Source organism: Doryrhamphus excisus, chromosome 21 (assembly GCF_030265055.1).
Source record: "Doryrhamphus excisus isolate RoL2022-K1 chromosome 21, RoL_Dexc_1.0, whole genome shotgun sequence".
NCBI classification, from domain to species: domain Eukaryota; kingdom Metazoa; phylum Chordata; class Actinopteri; order Syngnathiformes; family Syngnathidae; genus Doryrhamphus; species Doryrhamphus excisus.
Genome location: NC_080486.1, coordinates 11,187,864 through 11,209,664, shown reverse-complemented (window position 1 = coordinate 11,209,664; position 21,801 = coordinate 11,187,864). Strand labels below are relative to the sequence as shown.

Below are 21,801 nucleotides of genomic sequence, written 5' to 3'. Positions count from 1 at the left end.
TACGGCTACAAACGAACTGTACTCAAATTCAGTATGCTCTTTGTACCTTTATGCAGTCATTTTTTTCTGTTTTACAAAGAACAGTGACACAGAAGGTGTTTAAATGCTATTTAAATTAGCAATTATTAGCATTACTTATTGAATAATGATGACAAAAACATTTTTCCATATTTTAACATGGATTTAAGAACGGTTTGGTATGAATCTTTAAAGTACTAAACTGTAGTGCAATACCAATTTGAACCACAGGAGGTGATAGTGAGTAAATGGCAACATTATCATGTGTGGATGCAAATCTGTGGACTGTTCAAGTGCACTGCTGACATTTTTTTTTTTTTTTTTTTTCAGCTTGTAGCAGCGCCATATCGGTCCAAAGATCACATATTTATGAGGTCTAATCTGGACAATTTATCTCTGAGCTGGCTAACTTTTTTTGTGTCTCTTGACAGCCTGTAGATAGGAGTGGGGGGGGGTCATTCAAAGTGTAGAGGGAGGCAAAAAAAAAAAAAAAGCACCCGCAGGGGCTCTCAGGAAGCGCAGGTGTTGGTGCGCTCATCGGGAAAATGGTTGTCACCTCAGGTTTTAGAAGAGCAACACACTCGATGAGGTATATCAATATAATCAATAGACTATGGTAGGTAGTGGGATTCCTTTATAACATTAGAGCCCTCCAGGCATGAAATAACACCCCTAAAGTCACCTTTACACTCAAATTAACCAGTGGAGTAGACACAATAACAGAAAATAAGACAGATAACGGACTCGGGCGTTAGCATTGCAGGAGTTCCTTGTTATTTTCCCGGACCGCGTACTTCCTGGTTTGGTTATTGCCTCATCAATGTATACTGAGTAGTGTAGAATACAACATATGTCTTTGAACGCGTCTTCTGAATGCCTTGTTATAATAACATATTGATAGTAAAAATGACGGTTATGTTTGGGAAAGCACACCTCTCCTCGGATCTGGCGGCGGCGCCACGTGGAAGCGCCCCCATGTGACATACCTTATTGACACGCGGCGTGGACGGCGGCTCCTATGTGATGATGGGGACCCTTGAACCTGAGGGGCGGGGCCATGGTAACGGCACCGCGGGGCCGAAGGGTTCAGCGTAGTTAATGTTCAAGCCGTTTGATCGGTGCCGAGAAGTGGCATTCCGTGAATTCCTCAGCAGGCTCGCGGAGACTATGGATGTCTCCACAGAAGACTCCTCACACTCCACGTTCTTCTTCGTTTGTTTTTCATACTCGGGCCAAGCACGGCGGGGATGAAATGCGGCTTTTACGGGATTGTTAGCACTCTTTGATACATTCGTTATTGTGGTCAAGTGTAATCGAGCAGATGACCTCTGTGTCCACTCCGTCAATCATTACACACCGTGACGACACTTTTGGGATCCTTTCCCCTTCACTTTTATGTCACGGCAACCCGCCGCATTGAACCGGTTGAGCAAGCGTCGCTCCTCTTATCTAACTCTTCCTACCTCCCGCCGCCCGAACATCACGCTGAAGTGACGTTTTGTAATTTGCTTAAAATGTCCGTCATGTGCCTGCGGCAGATGTCACCGCCGAGACCACCAATTTATCGGCCGCGACGAATAATGCCGAGCCGTAAAATGCTGATTGATTGATTGTCGCTCCATTGTCGGCCCCGCTGCTGGCTTTAGGAGGCTTTAATGTAAGGGTGATTAACTAATGGAGGCGCCGTAGTAATAATCCCAGATAAGAGTCCCCCGCCACAATAAAACAGCCTTCACTTGTCCCGCGGATGCTTTGATAGCCTTTATCCCAGACTCTCTTCAGCTGGCACACGTCAAGCCTCGAGGGCCATCAGCGTGGATGTAGACCAGACCTGGGACCCGGGGGTTTGTCTGGGGTCTGCATACAAAACAATAGGCTGAAGTGCGTGCCTACTCCACTCGCTCACCACTAACGATTTTTCCTTTGCCGAAAAGCGGGCCCGTTCCAAGTACCGGTTCTGGTGGAACTTGAGTATGCACTGCAAGAAATGGCAAAAAAAAAAATGGAGTGCTGTTTGTCATCATGAGGCTTCCATTTGGGGGATAAACTAAGGAAATTAATAAAATTAATTTAACTAATGTAATTAATTAATGTAATTAAATTAATGTAATAAATTGATGCACTTAATTAATGTAATTAATGTAATTAATTAATGTAATTTATTAATGTAATTAATAATGCAATTAATTAATGTAATTAATAATGCAATTAATGTAATTAATAATGCAATTAATTTAATGCAATTAATTTAATGTAATTAATTTAATGCAATTAATTAATGTAATTAATTAATGTAATTAATTTAATGCAATTAATTAATGTAATTAATTTAATGTAATTAATTTAATGCAATTAATTAATGTAATTAATTTAATGCAATTAATTAATGTAATTAATTTTATTTAGTTAATTCATTAATTAATTTAATTAACTAAATTAATTTTAATACTGTCATTTTAATGATTATGACTTTTGCTTAATGAAAAAATTTTTTAGCATTTGTTTATTAACTGTTTATTTTGTTTGTTTATGAATTGTTTATATAACAATTACAAAACTTTATCCTTTACATGAAGGATTCAGAATTTATTTTCTTTTTATTTTTTCTTGCATCAGTGTCCATGTGAGAAGACAACAGATGAAGCCGCGATGAAAAACGACGATGTTTGTGGAAGATGACATGTGCTTATCACCCCCTACAGGACTGGAGTGGAACTGCATCACATGGTATGTTCATTTTTTTTATTTTTTGCTATGTGTGAGTGTGTTTTTTTTTTTTTCTCCCACAAAGTGAGTGTCGGCCTTCTGGTCACAAGTTGCGTTTGTCGGCAGCATGTGACGAAGAGTTCAAAGCGTATTTATTTAAGACCTGTAGACATTTAAAGGACAAACAAAAATCGTTCAAACGTGGTGGGGAAAAGATTCCGGAAATGTACAGAGTGGTTCCATTGTTTGCTCGGTAAGTCATGAGAGTGTTACTTTTACCTTGTGAGCGTGATGTTTGCCTGACATGAAAAGGTGTGTCTTCACCGACGTGGGCAGCACCCGGGGATGAAGAATTGACTTATGAGACAATTAATACAGCGAGGACAGACCGTGATGATGGTCATTTCCAGGGGAAACGATACCTCCTCAGTGTCAAAGACCAAATGGCTCGACAGCTTTTAACATGTCACCTCTGCTCTTTCACCATATGGGGCTCGTTGTTTCACACAAGGAAGGCTCCTTCCTTGCTCCACCGTCTACCTGAGCGTGACGGGACTGAGTAAGCAGGAGGGGTGCAGGGCTTGTAGATTTGGGGGGGTTGGGGTTCAACAGCAGCGCTATAGTGGCATGAGGGGATTGCTGATATAATCCTCTTACTGTATGCTGTAATGGGGCGGGTAAACTTTGGCTAGACCTGACACACACACACACACACACACACACACACACACAGTATGACATGCTCTGTTCCCAGCATGCTTTTTATTTACTTTTACTGAAGATTGGACTGCAGCCTTTCAGGCCCTGGTCTACCATTTTTTTAATCTCCATGCTGCTTCCCGACTTCATAATTTCTTTGTTTTCCCACAGAAAGTCATGGAAATTTAATTATTGTTATTAAGTCATTATTAACTCATTCAATCACAGCCATTTTTCAAAATGTAGCCCCCTCAATATCGGCAATTTTAGACAATTTCGCCTGAAAAGTCACCTCTTTTATTGTGCACTTGCGTCAACTCTTTTTGCCTCTTGCGCAAAAATAAATATAAAAAAATATAAATAAAATGAATATAATATAAAAATAATAATAATAATCTCTGTTTGGAGTTTGCATGATTCCTAATTAGAAAACCTACTTATCACATTATAAATACGGTTCATTATTAGAGCTCTCTAGACATGAAATAACACCCCTATAGTCAACTTTATGCCTTTATTACCCATTAGAGTATAATAATAATGTAGTATAAATGTGTTCGGTGTGGCTTCACAGTGTTCGAGTGGTTAGCACCCAGGTCTCACAGCTAGGAGACCCGAGTTCGATTCCACCCTCGGCCATCTCTGTGTGGAGTTTGCATGTTCTCCCCGTGCATGCATGGGTTTTCTCCGGGTACTCCGGTTTTTCCTCCCACATTCCAAAAACATGCTAGGTTAATTAGCGACTCCAAATTGTCCATAGGTATGAATGTGAGTGTGAATGGTTGTTTGTCTATATGTGATTGGCTGGCCACCAGTCCAGGGTGTACCCCGCCTCTCGCCAGAAGACAGCTGGGATAGGCTCCAGCACCCCCCGCGACCCTCGTGAGGATAAGCGGTGGAAAATGAATGAATAATAATAATTAAAAATATATATATGAATGAGTTAATAGCACAGACAACGTTTTAAGTAAGGCATATAAATGTAGACAGAAGTAAAGTACACTTTATTACAACTGAAATACACACAAAAAAACATAGCCATATTGTACTGAGCAGCCAGGACAACCACGCCTCACCTGTTTTCATTATTGCTAGACTAAATAAGTGGTGTTATCACATAAAAGCCAAAGAAAAATCAAATTGAATGAGTCTGATCCAGAGTCAAGCATCGTGAAAACTTTATGAACTGTAACTGATAAAAGTGTGGAAAAATGACTCTTTTTTTTTTTTTTTTTTTTTTTTTATTCGAAACCAACAGCAGTCATGTTGTACTGAGCAGCCAGGACAGGACTCATAATCTGAGCTAGTAGTCACTTTAAGTTCTGCTTTTATGCTCATCTTCACACTTCTACTACGACGACAGTACCACTGTACTGTAATTATTCCTAATGTTGAATAGCCACTAGGGGCGCCATTGAGCAAGGAACGTTGACGTCACAATGACAGCATGACGTTTTCCTCCCCGCGCCTCATTTGAAGGCGATCCTTCTCAGATCTTCGCTGGGAAAATGTCCTCAGTGGATCATAATTCCAGGTGGGGGCATATGTGGAATGCTTCTGGAATGCTCATCTGCTTCTTGTTGCATTTTTGCGGCCTTCCAGCCCTACAAAAAAAAAGCCACGTGTGTTTTTAGGCAAGGATTTGAGTCCGTGAAAGTGTGGGAAGACGACATGTCAGTAGCGTGAATATTTTTAGGAGCTGCAAAAGTCACCAAAAAAATCCGGAGTGTTGCATTGCACGGTGCATTCCTGCAAAGTAGTGGGGGTGGTGGCAGGGGGGGTGCTTCTTCTCCTGCAGTGGGTGGTTGCAACAGGGCCTATTTGAGGCAGCTGCCCAATTCTCACAGTAGCAATTTCAAGGACGCCAACATGAATTACACATAAGCGTCCACATTTTTGCCGCCATCTCTCTCTCTCTCTCTCTTTGCCTAATCCGCACAATCCTGCCGCCGTCCTCGGCTAATTCGCTAAAAAAAGAAACTAACAAAAAAATAAATAAAAACGCCGCACTTGGAGAACATTCTCTTATCCTCTCAAAAAGCCTCCATTTATCTCTTCTATAAAACACTTTATTTTGCAAGAGCAATAATTAGGAGGCTTGTGGATTAAAAGCAATATGTTTGGCTGGGAGGTGCTGCTGCTTGCGATGATAAAGCCTCAATAAGCCCTTTTAAAGCCTCCTGTGCAGAAAACACTGCGTTCAGTGACACACACGCTGGCACATTTGATGGAGATGACATATGCAGTCATTCCCTTACACACATTCGAACCCGTACCGTGACAAAACGGGACCGCGCCGCTTGATAGAAACATAGAAGCTTCGTAATGCGCAGCTGTTTATGATTTATTTGATTTTAACACATCAAATGGTGTCATTTGGGGGCTGGGGTTACCGAATGAAACGTTGTGGTGTTCATCGTAGGCGTGCATGAGTTCACCACAACCAGAACATCAGAGAGGCGTAATCTCGTGGAAATTGACGTCATGTGAATGCAGCAGTGGGGGAAGTATTTCCCCCGGCACAAAAACCTCACCCTGCCCCCTGAACTAAACACGTCAAAACACTGGCAAAAGTTTGAAACGTGTGAATGGAAGCTAGCTGGGGTTAGCTTAGTTTAGCAGAGCATGCTGGGACAGATTGTGTGTGTGTGTGTGTGTGTGTGTGACTCGATGCCTCCGCTGATGTTGTGCAAGTTCTGAACAATAAGCACGTTTATTCTTGCGCCCAGCTCGTTTTAACCGAAAGCAGACATTCTCAACACACTTTTCTGACCTTCAAAATAAAAGTACAGTTCGTCACATCTTTTTTTTTGTGTATCTGGAAGGCATTAATTGTATTCATATTGATTCCTAATGGAAAAACGGCGTTGTTTTCTGGGCATTTCGGTTTTTGCTGGACCTTTTAGAAAACCGAGGTACTGCTGTATATGCACCCCCCCCCAAAAAAAAATCAGTTTTGAGTCCGCTAAGGAGTGAACTCTGACATCACGCATGTTATTATTGAACAAAAACAATAACATATATACTGTATGTCACATACACTAGCGTAAAGTTAGCGACACTAGCATAGCTACAGTGCTAACATTACACTTGCGTTTTAACTAGGTTAGCCTAGCAAACTCGGTCAAACTTACATCTCCGACGTCTATAGGTGACTAACAGATAGTTGGCTGCATTTTAAGACGCGTAGTGAAGCCTGAGTGAGATGTTTTTTGGTTCTCAAACAGTTGGAACATTATCAAAACGTCACTTTGACATCATTGAATGCACCTCTAATGCTAATTAGCACGTTTGAGACCATTTTTGTTTTGCTTTGGAAGCTTCTAGTGCGATATGTCCTATTTCCCAGCAGCATGGAAGGCACCATTACAGTCGCTATACAAAGTAACATCAGCAACCCCTGGCCTGAGTGTTTTTAGTCATTTGGAGGAGATTGTGGGCTGTGTGAACGAGCAGCCTGTGCGCCCGCGCTCCATCCTTCACCCTCCCTCTCTTATCCCACAAGGCCTCGCCGCCCCCCCCCCCCCCTTCCACTGTCGGCGTTTTATCAGCGGCCGGGCCAGCTCGTCAGGGACACACGTGCCACGCTCCTGACACTGACCGCGGGTCATTGAAATGCAAACAGAGAACACACTAAACCAAATGGGGTCGAAGAGCGGCAAATATTTGGCCAAGATCCTTTTTTCCCCCCCCTCTCTGTCTCTGATGGAGGCGGCCTGTTTTTACGGGCGGGTGGAACAAGGTTAGAGCAGATGGCCATTCTGATCACAGCACCTTCATTTGGACTGTCAAATAAAGCCAATACCTGCACCGGCCAGCCAATCTCCTCCTCATTAAAGATTGAAAGAGAGAGGTCACTATGACATCTGGCCTGCAGTGATCTCTCCTAAATGCAACGCTGTGTGAAATTAACACTTTGCACCAACGGGGAAAAGGAAGCGAGTGGGCTGGGATGTGACCGGTCAGCTTCCTAACTACAGGAGAGCAGCTCCCTCTATCTACCAAACACCTCCCTCCATATTGCTTCCTTCGCATGATGGAAGAAAATGAAGCTGTGCAGACCACAGCAATAAAAGAAAATTAGCAGTAATTGTTTAGCATCTTTTGTTAAGGCTAAATATTTGTCACGGTATCTGTGTGCACCTCATCTTGTGGTTGTACGTCCAAGCAAAACATTATTGCAAAGACTTTTAAAGTGCAATAAAAGCCACCTTTTGGAGAATTCTGACACTTTGAAAGCAATAAAACCTTCTTTACGAGCTGTTAAGAGGACTTAAACATGACATACACTCGGTATGCTAGTATGCAAAATAGCAATACTCACTTTTTCATTGGCAATTGGAGTAAATGTAATCAGATTTAATACCCTTTTACATTATTAGAGCCCTGTAGACATGAAATAACACCCCTATAGGTCACATTTACACTCCTATTTTGCACAGCTTACGACATTTGCTCGAGACGGCCACTAGCTAGCAAGCTGGGGAGCTAACCAATTAGCATCAAATGTTCATTCATTCATTCATTTTTTACCGCTTTTCCTCACGAGGGTCACGGGGGGTGCTGGAGCCTATCCCAGTCTTTTGGGCGAGAGGCGGGGTACACACTGGACTGGTCGCCAGCCAATCACAGGGTACATATAGACAAACAACCATTCACACTCACATTCATATCTATGGACAATTTGGAGTCGCTAATTAACCTAGCATGTTTTTGGAATGTGGGAGGAAACCGGAGTACCCGGGAAAAAAACATGCATGCACGGGGAGAACATGCAAACTCAACACAGAGAGGGTGGAAGCATCAAATGTATAAAACTTTTAAACTGAACAAGCCTTTAACTTACCACTTCCGCACAGAATGGGAGGAGAGCTTTTTTCCCACTCTGTGATATCGGACATGTCATAGCTGACTTCATGCAGTGTAAAGGTAATGTCTGAATATAACACACCGAGGGGGCGGTAAAGTGTATTCCCTTAATATACATCTAATGTTATATTTATTATTATTATATTATAATTTCCTATTAATCCAGCGTTTCATACGTTTTCTTCCATGGATGTTTGTGCCACATAGAAATGTGCAGCTTTCCGGATTGTAGCCCACAAGCATGATTTGATTGGGTTTTTGTTTGTGAATATATGAAGACTTTAGTGACCTTTTTTTCATTATTCTCTCAGCAGAAAATAAACAGAAACCGAAGCAACAGCGCCTCTGCTGGTTGTAGCTGTGTATTGCAGAATGAGAGCTGTTCTGTGTAGAAAGTGGGCTAATTGTCATGAATCACCTCAGACGTGCCAGGAAATGAAACCTAAATTCATTTTCTCATGGAACAGAGAGAGAAAGAAGAGAAAAAAGAATCTTTTGTGTTTCATCTTTCTGGAACACACGCTTGACTACTCAATTGATTCAGTACTATAATGCGTATGATCGTTTTTATGTACTTTTTACGCCTTGAGCTGTGTTATGATGCTCCCTCCCTCAACTGGGAAATGATTGTTTTGACATTTATAGCCATCCTGCACGCACTTGTTTGCTCTTTGTTTTATTGACTGCCATTGATGACTCACTTTTTCCCCCCTGCTACTGTCCAAAGCCGTCTCGGTTACCGCGGCAACCTATAATCCCCACCATCCCACCCACCCTGGATGATGGATGGATAGATGGATGGAGCGGGGTAGTGCTTGTGACGCTGACGAGGCAGGAAGTGGATATATGTTGACATTCAGTCACAGCAAATATGATGAGTAACTGGGACAATTGAAGCCCTAAAGACAATAAATAAACACTTTATACTTTCTATGATACATATGAGGATGCCCGGCGGGAGATATTGTGGTTGTCTGCTACCGTGCCTCTCTGGGTCATAGTAACTTTTTCTCGTACGAGCCAACCGCAACACACTCGAGGCCTCATCCTGTTGAGGTGCATTTCGCCGCCAGCCTCGAGGTTGTGTTGCCGAGTGATGCGAGGGAGGGCGGATGGAGGCGTAGGTGTTCAAACGCACACACACACACACACACACACACACACACACACACACACACACAGGGACACACTCAAGCAGCCATTAGTATTAGAAATCAAAGCAGAGGGCGGCTGACTTTCCTTTTCTGCATGTGTAAATTGGGAAAGAGGCAATTGGACTCTTTTTGTTTGTTTCCTTCCAGTAAAAAGATACCAATTTTTTTATCATATACAAAAACATATACATATTTTTCCCAGGAAAAAAAACTAATTGCAACAAATTAATGTATTTTTTTCCATCATATAATATTTGACTAATATTTAGTATTTATATCCAAAAATATATTTTTTCTTTTTCTGCAAAAAAGAAGGGTAAAATGTATACATATTTTTCTTATAATATATAAGAATATTAATTATAATAATTATAAAAATATTATTTTTCTTATATTAATATTTAATGATTAATATTTAATTTTCCCCATCATGTCATATTTAGATTTTTCTTCATAGCCAAAAATACAAATATGAAAAAAATATTTATTGTTAACTTTAATATATTTTTGTCCATATCAAAATATTTTGTCCATCCAATATGTAAAAATTATATATATTTTTTGTTTATGGAAAAAAGACAAAATGTGTATTTATTTAATCTCTATCTCAAATCTATTTTTTGGGGAATAAAATAGAAATAAATAGTATTCTAGTAATCATAGATGTATTAGATGATCTACTGTGTTGAGTGAATATAAAGGGGTGGGGATGAGGGGGGGGGGCACCTGAACATAAATGAGTGGTGTCAGCAACAGGAGGAGGAGGCGGCGGCGTATTGCGTTGCCTCCAGCACAAATCAATGCCGTTGAAGAGGCTAGCGGTCCTCATTTAACGAGCGTAAATAATAGAAAACGGTAACTCGCTGACATCACATCCATATCGGGCCGTCACTCATACTGAACCCGAGTAGGGAATAATGACGCCGTCGTTTGACCTCAGGCAGGTTGATGTTGGAAACGGGCGAAAGTAGCCGACAGAAGTGATTAGCCCTCCCTGCTAATGCTTTAACTGGTTTGCCAGGCGCCGCGACAGGTGGTCCAGTTGTTCCCGTGAAAGGCCGATGGAAGGACCACAGCGCAGCTTAGAACCTCCACCCTCCTCCAGACTGACTGCTGGGGAGCAGGTGGACGTCAGCTGCCCCCCATACATCACTGCGCTAACAGCTCCTTCTGCAGACAGTTGGTGGTGATGGTGGTGGATGGGAAGGGGTGGGGGGGTAACAGGAACACATCAAACTGCGATGAAATCAGTCGGCACCACAATGGACTCAGCTGCTGGAATAGGGCGCCAAACAGCTGGTGCCAAAAACAGAGAGCAGCACAAAGTGGGTTCTGTTTGGACTGGAGACGGGCCAAAAGCCAGGGAGCGCTAGAGTGAGGCGGAGGAGAGCGAGTAGGGGGGCGGGGGGGGTTGATGCCAACAGCAAAACAGAGAGGAAAGATGGTTATATAACCGAGGAGATGCTCTCCACTCCCTAATGATACGCCTCGTGTCGGAGGCCGCGACGTGAAGCGCTGCGCTATAAAAAGACCGGGCCGGGATGAGGACTATTGTTTCAGGAGAAAAACCGCTCGCTGCTGTTCCAGGTTCTTCCTTGCCTCTGTCGCCAAAGTGCTTGCTTGGTTCAGTCAGTTTTTGAATGATGCTCTACTTTTATATGAGTTTGCTGAGAGAAGAAGCGCTCGAAAAGGCTTTGCTACACATCTGAAAATAAGTCAACCGACAGACTTGGGAGCTGGAAGAAAAAATTGTCATTCATTCATTTCATTTAATTGGTAATTGGAGTAAATGTAATCAGTTTTAATACCCTTTTACATTATTAGAGCCCTGTAGACATGAAATAACACCCCTATAGGTCACATTTACACTCCCATTTTGCACAGCTTACGACATTTGCTCGAGACGGCCACTAGCTAGCAAGCTGGGGAGCTAACCAATTAGCATCAAATGTTCATTCAGTCATTCATTTTTTACCGCTTTTCCTGTCTTCGGGCAAGCGGCGGGGTACACCCTGGACTGGTGGCCAGCCAATCACAGGGCACATATAGACAAACAACCATTCACACTCACATTCATACCTATGGACAATTTGGAGTCGCCAAATAACCTAGCATGTTTTTGGAATGTGGGAGGAAACCGGAGTACCCGGAGAAAACTCCACACAGAGATGGCCGAGGGTGGAATTGAACCCTGGTCTCCTAGCTGTGAGGTCTGTGCGCTAACCACTTGACCAACGTGCCGCCCAAAAAAATTGTAATATTATTAAAGTTGTAGTACGTGTTAGAATGAAGATAGATAGACTAAAGAATAAAGTAAATTTTATTCTCGAAACCGCCCTAATACTCATCGTTTATATCTCGATGTTGGGTTTTATCCGCTCTATTGGGACACTGAAGTCCTTGATGGTGACGTTTGAACCCAAAGGACCTTATCGTGCGCATCAGGGTCTTCCCTAAACTGTTCCCAAAGAGCCGTAAACATGCAATGTCTTGCTTAGAATGGGTTATTTTCTGCATCAATGGCGGTCCGTGTCCCTGGAAAGAGTCTATGGATTCGTGCTCAGCCACCAAAAGCATAGACATGCCTCAACTTGTTCCCTTTAATGAGAATTGGAGGGGGGGCTCCCATCCTTACTTATCCTTGGAGGTGGCGAGGATGCGAGAAACTGAACCAGACATGCTGAATCAGCGGAATCACTAGTGAGAGGCTGCACGACAACATACTTTTAACGTCTCTTATCAGTCGCATAGACATGATGATAACATAATGATATCATATATATATTGTATATAACCCGTAACGGGGCTCTAAGGGGCTGTACATCCTAAATCAAAGCAAACATTCCAAGCTCCTGGCATCTACTTAACACCTTCTCTCCTTGCAGGACTTCATTAGCAATCACAGCAGCACTCAAATCAACTTGATGTTCCCTCTTCTTTTTTTTTTTTTTTCTCTAATGGACGCCGCCGCCTCTTGTAGGCCAGACGCACTTTGAATTTAAATCAATGGTGGGACAGAGTGAGGAAGAAAAAAACATAGTATATTAAAGCTACTGTACTTGTGTGTATATAGCTGGGTGTTCTGGGTATTATATCAAAAGGTTACACAATGAAGGGAATATAATAATTGATAAATTTAGTATAGAATCGATTGGATTTTGATTTATTCTTTTAATTTACAGTAAATGTCCAATGAAACGCATGTATATTGTGCAAAGAATAATCCTAATCACATTTTTAGGTGTGACATTATGGATGTTCGATAATTATCGGCATCAAAATGTGATATCAGAGTTTTTCCCGATCATGAAAAAAAATGAAAAAAATGCTGTATACAACACATGTGTTATGTCATGTTCCACATATCGGTATTGGAAATTTTCAGGAAAAAAGCCAATATCAGACATCCCTAGTAATGACAATTAGTTGGAATTACATTTTTTATGTACCATATCTCTAAAATTATGCAAAAACATTCATTCATTTTCTACCGCTTTTCCTCACAAGGGTCGCGGGGGGTGCTGGAGCCTATCCCAGCTCTCTTTGGGCAAGAGGCTGGACTGGTTGCCAGCCAATCACAGGGCACATATAGACAAACAACCATTCACACTCACATTCATACCTATGGACAATTTGGAGTCGCCAATTAACCTAGCATGTTTTTGGAATGTGAGAGGAAACCGGAGTACCCGGAGAAAACCCACACATGCACAGGGAGAACATGCAAACTCCACACAGAGATGGCCGAGGGTGGAATTGAACCCTGATCTATGCAAAAACATATTTTTAGAAATAATAATTTATGCAAATTATTGTATGAGGCCACAATTTGGTAATGGTAATGGTTTTATTTCATTTGAACATGCATCAGATTACAATTGAATGCATCACATAGTTCCGTCAGTTCATAGTTCCATATGTCCAAAAGGAGTAGGAAGTTTGTTCACTTCCTGCTTTCCATAATACAGTTTAAGGTTTTTTTTGTCATCATTTTTTTAAATGCATTGATTTATTAATGTAAATATATTAATATTGTTACTATCATTATTACTGCATATAAATCTGATGTGTTTACACTTTGACATGCCAGGAAGTAGCAGTATTTTTTTTTAATATATGTGACTTTTCCAGTCAATAAAGAAGCCTTTAATAGCTAATAGCTGTCCTATTATAATGATGGATAGGTCAATACAAACATTCACCAGTTGCCAGTCCCAGTGTCTTTTAGAAAGTTTCCACTGGGCAAAGTGAAGCCCCCCATATCAGGGCCCGGAGAAGGTTCCCCTTGTGTGTTCCTTGGGTTGTCCTACAATGGTGTCTTTGTGTCACGGCCCCCGCATCCAGAGGCCACGCACTACTTGACATGGCTGTAAATCTGTTTGGCGACTAATCTGCCACTACCTACCAGCTGCTCTCTTGGCACCGGCCGGGGCCAGCATTCCCGTTGCCGTGGCGATGACCAGCCATGCCAGTCACACAGAAGGGGCCTGGCGCCTCGCCCGGTCGGGCGCCGTGTGCGGTGAGCGCCGTGCCCGGGCTCGGCGTGTGCCTTGCCTGCACGGCGAGTATTATTAGAAAGTGTGAGCGGGCGGCGGGCTCTTGGTGAACTGCCATCGCCAGCTGTGTGGCGGTCTGAGACCGTTAAGTGGATCAGCGCCGTGCGTGAACACGAAGCTTGGCCAATAGTGTGCAGCATCGTGGGACATTAAGGGTTACCTGGTTCATAAACAATATTGCATTTTTTTTCGTTTTTTGCCGTTTTGTTCCTCATTTTTTACACGCACAGCCATTGTTGCTAGGCAGAATTTGTTCTTTAAACTACAGTTAAACCCACTGGATCTGCTGGGGCACTGCCTCACCTGCCCCACAAGCAAATTAACTACACAACCTTTTGAGCTGCATTTAAAGCTACAGTACACGGAAGAAAATGTTTTCTAGCCAATATTGTGTTTCCTGGTTATGTTGCATTTGAACCGATACTTGTTGCTAGGCAGCTTTTGTGACACTGATGATTCCATGATGACAAAAATGACAACAAAAACAATACTTTACTTATATATTATATTATGTAGATTTCTTCAATGGAATGGCTCTGCAATAAGTATTAGACTTCTATCAATTCTAGTGGGGCCCTCCAGTGTACGGGGGCTGCAAAGGAGGATGTGGTTCTTGGTTACCGCGGAAACCAGGTGAAAGCATGCACCGCGTGCGTGCTCCGGCGGGTGACGTGTTTGATTCCGTGACGTCTGGCGGCGTGGCAACAGTGAGAGGCCGCCTTGAGGGGGAGGAATGATGACATTTGGACCCTGAAAGGGAGGGAAACATTCAAAACAACCTGGAGTTTCCTTTTTACAAAGCTTTTGTTAGTCATCACAACATCTTTAGCACCTTTTAATGACCTTTTAATGTAACACCTAGTCGATAAAAAAAAAACCAAACACCTAAATACAACATGACTGAAGATTTTCCAGTTCTTTTAAACTATAATAAGTCTATTAGATGCCGCTATTCATTCTCAGCAGGTATCACCCAGGATGAGCGCCTTAAGCCGCTTTAAACACAAATATGTCCTCCGACAAGGTGGTCAAAAGATCCGCGGGAGGCTTCTCCACCTCTGGATGGGAAAAACGAGGGGGAGTGACAGAGTGATGACGTACAAAACAACTTCAAGACGTCGCCATGTGATGAAGTTCCAACGCAAAGCTCTATCAAAACATATAAAGCGCAATGGTACAATGGAAATTCAACATGGCGGGTGCCAAATGTAGCCAGAAGGGCATCCCGTCATCTGAAACAGAAATTGTTGTAACATGAAATTAGTATCAATCAAAAGTGATTGGGATTGGTATTATGTTTGTTAAAACGCTGAATTTTTGATGCAGGTATTGTATGGGATTGCATTCAATGGTGCATTTCTACCTAAGGTTTTAGATCAGGGGTCTGAAACTCAATTTACTTGGGGGCCACCGGAGCCAGGGTCTGGGTGAGACTGGGCCGCATCAGGTTTTCCAAAAAAAAACAAAAAAACGCATTTATTAAAAACAAAAAAATTAAAAACACTTTGCTTTGGTTCCAATTTTCTACAAGAAAAGCTCTGATAAAACTTAAATAGCCAAAAACTTACCACTTCCACACATAGGGAGTATAACTATTAACAGTTATTTAACCTTTTAACATGAACATTAATCAAACGTAATAATATTTTCTGGGTACATGATACCATACAGCATCCATATCAAACTTAACATTAAACTTTCATATCAAGGCCGGGGCCTCAAACTAGTGTCCTGCGGGCCACATTTGGCCCGCGGGCCGCGTGTTTGAGACCCCTGTTTTAGATACATTAATTGCAAGGTGGTCAAAAGGTTTCTCCAGGTCTGAATGACAAATTGATGGGGGAAAGACTGGAGAAGAAAGGACAAAAAAAAGCCAAGAGATATCCAATACAAAATCTCCATTAAAAACGTAGCCATTTTGAAACATTAGAATTCTCCATAATAAACATATTATTATGATGCAGGTCTTGTATTGGATCTCATCAGATTTGTTTGTCCCTGTCTTCACAGATAGCTCTTGGAAGGACATCTCCGACTCCCTATGCCCCCCTCCCAGCTGCAGGCTGACCCCTCGGCCCTGCCTGTGCGGTCCTGCCTCACTGCTCCTGTCTACTGGCTCTCTGCTGCCCCCTAAAGCTCACAAGGTGCAGCGCTGCTCACCGGTGTCATAACTGCTGTTTCTCTCTCCCAAATTCTGTATTGTCCGCATTCCAATGAATCATTTTGGACTGTAATCTTCTCCTTCAGAAGCAGAAATATTCCCATGATGTCGCTGGGCTGGCGTGCTTCTTTGAACCTTTTGGCCATTCACACGCATTCCTGGCCCAATGGGAGCTGTCACTTTGCGTGGACATTGTCCCCCTCCAGAGTGCGCGGCTATAGGCGGCGTCTGATGTCCACTCGGGGCCACTGAATGGCCAAACAATAAGACCCCCAGCGGCTCCCTCTCTCTGTGACCCGCCCGGGCTCTGATTCGCCTTGGCAAGGGGGACAGAGGCCCAAAACAAAGCTGAAGGAGTCTCCAGCGAAGGGGTGCAAGAGGTCAGGCCCAACGCCCTGCTAACAGGCCCGTCCTCTAGTTTGGGGAAGGGACAGCGATCCCGGGAGACAATGGGATAAAAGGAACCTCCAAAGGCATTAAATTCTGAGGAAGTGATGGCCGTGAATGATGACAGAGGCAGAATAGACACTCTTGAGGTGGGAGGTACGCTGCGTTAATGACCGTGGATGCTCCATTATGGCAGCCCTGGGAGGTGCTGATGAGGTGCTGCATTTCTTCCCATTAAGGGCCTCTCTTCTCCGAAACCGGGGGACAATTCCAGTTGGACGCAGGAATCCCGCTCGGGCCTCCAAAAGACCCCCTACAGCGCAACGTGACACCAGCCGGGGCCCCTCCGAGGTAGGACGAGTCAAATGACTGTTTGCGTAATGTCAAGTCTTTCATAATTGCCCCAACAGGAGACGTTGATTGATGGACTTTCCCTTGTATACGCCATGAAAGGGGGACGCTCCGTGGATAATTTGCATGCTTCTCATCGGAATCCCCTTCAGGGAATCAGTGACGCTTATCAGGAGTTGTTCATTAAAGTCAAATGAAACGATGCGCTTCTCAACATCGTTCGTGACGGCTGCTACTTTTTCTAGAAAAGCCTGATAAGCTCGAATAAAGATTTATATATTTTTTGGGAAATTTCTAAAAAAATTCTATCCACATTAGCAAACTAATAAAGGCTTATGCTATCGTCAAAGGATTTACCATTTTAGTTTAGTTAGCAAAATAATTGAATATTTTTAGTTAAAGCAATTACCATTTTATTTATTCAAATTTGTAATTTTTTTTGTTGTTTTTCAATATTTTTTTTGAGGACTGTCGTCAAATCGTTTGCAGGTTACTGCTTGATTACATGAAATTATGCTAGCATAAATGCTAAAAGGTTGTACGTTTTCAAGGACTTCCTGTAGTTTTCCGTAAATATAAATATAAACTCTAAAAAAAGTGCATTTTGAACTCAACCCGGTGGCTGACTTCCGCGCTAGTTTTCATTTGAGTCATTTAAGCTAACACTAATGGAAACTATTCCAAAATGTCCAAAACTGTGTGTCTTTTAAATTGTCTTTTGTTGTTTTTAACAAAAAAACACCTCTATTCTTCTTCTAGCCAAGCTAAGCTATGCCAAAGTCAACCCGAAAGGAAAAGACGGGCGATGCATCTCAACTCTGCAGGTATTTTTTTACACAATTTCTACATCAAAATCAGCTTAAATGTCGACATGAATTGCCGTGTAACTGCATGACGGGCGGGCGGGGGGGTGACGGTACCGGGCATGACGGGGACCGGTCAGCTGTAGCTAATCTTGTGTTTATGTTGCGTAAATAAATATGTTTACTTATGCAAATGTATGCTATATACACATATAGGACGGATGATTGCGCAATTTCGCTTATACTTCGGTATAAATGACAATATCAATAAAGGGCCGTCTCATGACATCGTTAGCGGAATTGGAGACGTGTGCCTCAAATAAATCGAACCCCGACGGTATGTTGCTATACTTCTGGAAGTACTTGAAGAAATTGACTGTACAGGAAACGCTACGTTCTCCGTGGATTTCCCCCGAACTTCCTGTTGTAAATCCCAAACACGTCTAGACGGGCGCAAATAGCAGGATTTAAAAGAAAACGGCAGCCACATGTTGTACAGGTGGTCCTTACACGGCAACAGCTGCTTGCGCTGAGCTGTCAGGACTCATTTGTTGTTGTGTGGGTTTTTTTTTTTTTTTTTAATCCTTCTGGGGGTAGAAAAATGCGTGTCTCCATCCAAAAATAGGAATTCCTACACAGTGTGAGGAAGTGCTTGCTGGTTGATATTCTATAGCGACGCCTGCACTTGCTAATATGCTAACGCTAACCTCAAAACACGGGGAAAGGCAAGGTAATTAATGAATGTGAACTTGTTTGCACCCAATTAAGTCCACATAGACTATTGTGGCTTTTTTTCTTTATTTTTATGTTGCTCTCCACCCCTCGTATCTTTCATCATTAAGCGTCTTTGTTTAGATAATTAAATTGCCAATTTACTTTTGTGTCCAGTGCAGTTCAGCGTCCCTAATTTAATCTGTAATCATGACCCCCCCCCCCCCCCCCCGCCCGCCGATGGTTGCTGGTATCACCTACCCCCCCACCCCTTCCCCCGCTTTCCCGTGCTGTAATTAAAGTGGACTGTTGAACAATTAGTGTGGTCTAATTTCCCCGACGACACTGCTCTTATAGTCACCTTTGACACCGCCCTGACCCCGCTCCGCTATAGGCAGTGTGGGCGGGGCCTCGAGGGGCGGGGGGTGTTGAATAGAAGTGGTTCCTACTTTGACTTGTCCATTGCATGCTTAAATGTTTGATGTTGAAAGCATGAGAAATATTGGAATATGGTATTGGAGTCTGGATTTTTTCCCCCCAAAATAAAACTTTATTTGTATTTATTTATTTACATTCAGAGGTCATCACAGGGAATAAGTGTTTAGTGCACCAATTAGGCCTAGTATTAGGCGACAACAAGAAATATTGTGTTAAAGATAACCATAATATAGCATTTAATGTAAGTTAGCTTACATGAAAGTTAGCTTACATACGTGGTACTTTCGATTGATTGCAAAATACGTGGAGGACGTCGGGAAGTAAACGAGTGGGCGTTAACATACTCTTGACATTTATTGTTCATAATTCATGTTGTTGTTGCAGCTGGACTACCCAGCATGCCTTGCAGGCATTTGGAAATAACAGTTTTAAGTTACGTGCTATGTTTAGCGCTTCGAGTTGTTGATGTATGTGATGCATTAACTTGTTTTGTTGCACCGTGAGCAAGTGTATTTATTTATTTTTTTTGTACTTGTCGATTTTTGTGGAACCTTTTGGAACAAATAACGATGAATGATGCTAATAAGGACCAAAACAGCGGTACCGCCGTCCATGTAAATAGTTGTGACGTCAGTTGCTACTCCGGTGGGATTTATGGAGGCGGATGTGTTGACATTTGACACGTGACTTACTTGGAAGTCCAAGGCTGGACAACAGGGCAACTCTGGCATGTCCTTGAAGGTACACTACAGTAACCCGTATCCCCCCCCAATCTTACAGTTTGTTGTGTATTCGTAGTAAACGTGCGGTTTTTGCTCACATCTGGACAACAGCAGAACCAAACCAGCGAGAGCCGTTCGTCTGTTGTCGAAGATAAAGTGCGTGAGTGAAGGCTTCCGCGTATCAGCGCAGGAAAGGCTTCTTTGAAAACGTAAGCGGAGGAAGCGTCCTGATTTAGGGCTAGGGGGTCATTAGCATGCAAGTGACAAAAACTCAAAAACTGTACAGTACCACACAAATGTGGTACTTTTAGTGTACTTCAAGTGTAATTCTATGAAAATTGGCCAGGGTTTGTGTTGTGTGTTTGTAGTAAAAGTAACCCAAAAGTAGTATCATGCAGTAATATCGTACTATAGCTTTCTGTAGTACATTATAGAAGTAATATAGACTTTTTTTCCATGCTAGAAAGACAATTATTATGAAGTAATTTCATCACTGTAGTCATCCTGGCAGTTTGCAAAGACAATCTTTGGTGTTTAACGCGTCGTAGCGGCGCGCCATTGTAGTAGAGCAGCATATTCCCCCGCCCGGCCCCCCGTCGTGTTGCGTTAACACAGCGGGGGCGTACATCCTATATGTGATCCCGCGGCGGCTGACAGCTGATTGCGGCGCGCTGTAATCTGGTTAGGGATTTTCAAAAGTGCTGCGTCCACTCCGATGTGCAGATAGCTGCGGCCTTTGTGTGCGACCCTCACCCCCCACGCCCCCCCAAAAAAAGGTGGACAAAAGGGCCCCCGTGGTGATGTCATTCCGCTGTCAGCAAGCGAGGAGACAGGACAGGACATAGTGTGACCCCCCCCCAACCCCACCCCTCCATCCACTCGTTGACCACCTCGCCCTGACCCCTGTGAACCGGCCAACTCGTGTGAAGTTCAAGAGCAACATCCGTGTGTGGGGGCGTACGGCTTTTAAATATTTATGATCATAAATAGCCTGCCATGCCCCCCCCCCCACACACACACATACACGTGTATATACAGTATATCAGTATATATGCCACGGTTCTCATCATACATTTATCGCTCCTATTTGGTTACAGAACGCAGCTGCCCGCTTGGTTGAGTTCCGTGAAGGCCTAAATTTAACAGACATCACACACATATGCGCACGTGTGTGTGTGTGTGTGCGTGTGCGTGTGTGTGTGTGTGTGTGTGTGTGTGAGAGATGCTCGCTACACAACCTTTATGTTGTGTAGTCGCTACACATTCGGTGAGGTCACCTAGAATCACATCACATGGAAGGTTCTACCCAAAACACAAACAATGTGGAGAAGGGGGGTTAGCGGGGACAGGGGTGGGGGTATGGGGGCGGGGGGGGGGGCACATCATGAATCTTTTGAGCATCCTAACTTAGAAAAGTATGCAGCGAAGCAACGCCCGTTTCCAAGAAGACGCACATCTCCTAATGTTACCGGACATATCTCAAATCTTGCCCCCCCCCCCCCCCCCCCCCCCAGAAGACACTTTACTCCTGGTTTCACTTTCACATCCTGTGTTTACGGGTATTTGTGGACATGCGTGTTCGACAGTGGTGCCGTCATTTACAAATACACTTTAGCCGGAAACGTGTCAGGCCACGTGGTGTCCCTTTAAATCCCCCCCCCCCCCCCCCCCCCCCCCCCCCCATATGATGTCTTTTTATTGGACGGGGCATTAATTGGAAGCAGGCGATAATTGGGGAGAGGTGGTTGGCTGACATTCTATGGAACAATTAATTATGTGAGTGTCATAATGTTATGGAGGGCATGAGAAAGTGGATCGGAAATCATAGCTAGTGCTCTTTGACCACATGGTCATTAATGAAGTACCGTATTTTGTGGACTATAAGTCGCACAATGCCAAAAATGCAGGTAAAATTAGGTAAAAAAAAAAAAAAAACATACATAAGTTGCACTGGGAGTATAAGTTGCATTTTTTTGTAATTGATTTTTTATTTTATTTTATTTTTTATTTTGTGGTCATTTATTTTACAAACTACTTGACCAAAACAGACATTACGTCCTCTTGGAAGGCAAGTTCTAACAATAAAAGACTAGAGAACAGGCTGAATAGGTGTAAGATATGCTAGCACAATGCTAACAGCTACACAAAAAAATAAACATGAACAGAAAAGGCGTCCATTCTTTTGTAACAGAAACAGTTTTTTCATTTATAAGTTAGGAACAGCCA

The 21,801-nt window shown here is 42.9% G+C and overlaps 1 long non-coding RNA gene across 5 annotated transcripts in view; it reads left to right on the top strand.

Moving 5' to 3' along the window:
- LOC131109127 (uncharacterized) overlaps window positions 1-21,801 on the top strand; it is a 51,502-nt gene that overhangs the window by 15,635 nt on the left and 14,066 nt on the right. For all 5 annotated transcript variants that reach the window (XR_009120671.1, XR_009120669.1, XR_009120667.1 and 2 more), the window contains 5 exons: window positions 2,635-2,745; window positions 16,013-16,146; window positions 16,250-16,706; window positions 16,790-16,901; window positions 17,661-17,725. This is a non-coding gene — a long non-coding RNA (uncharacterized LOC131109127). The remainder of the gene's footprint in view (window positions 1-2,634; window positions 2,746-16,012; window positions 16,147-16,249; window positions 16,707-16,789; window positions 16,902-17,660; window positions 17,726-21,801) is intronic.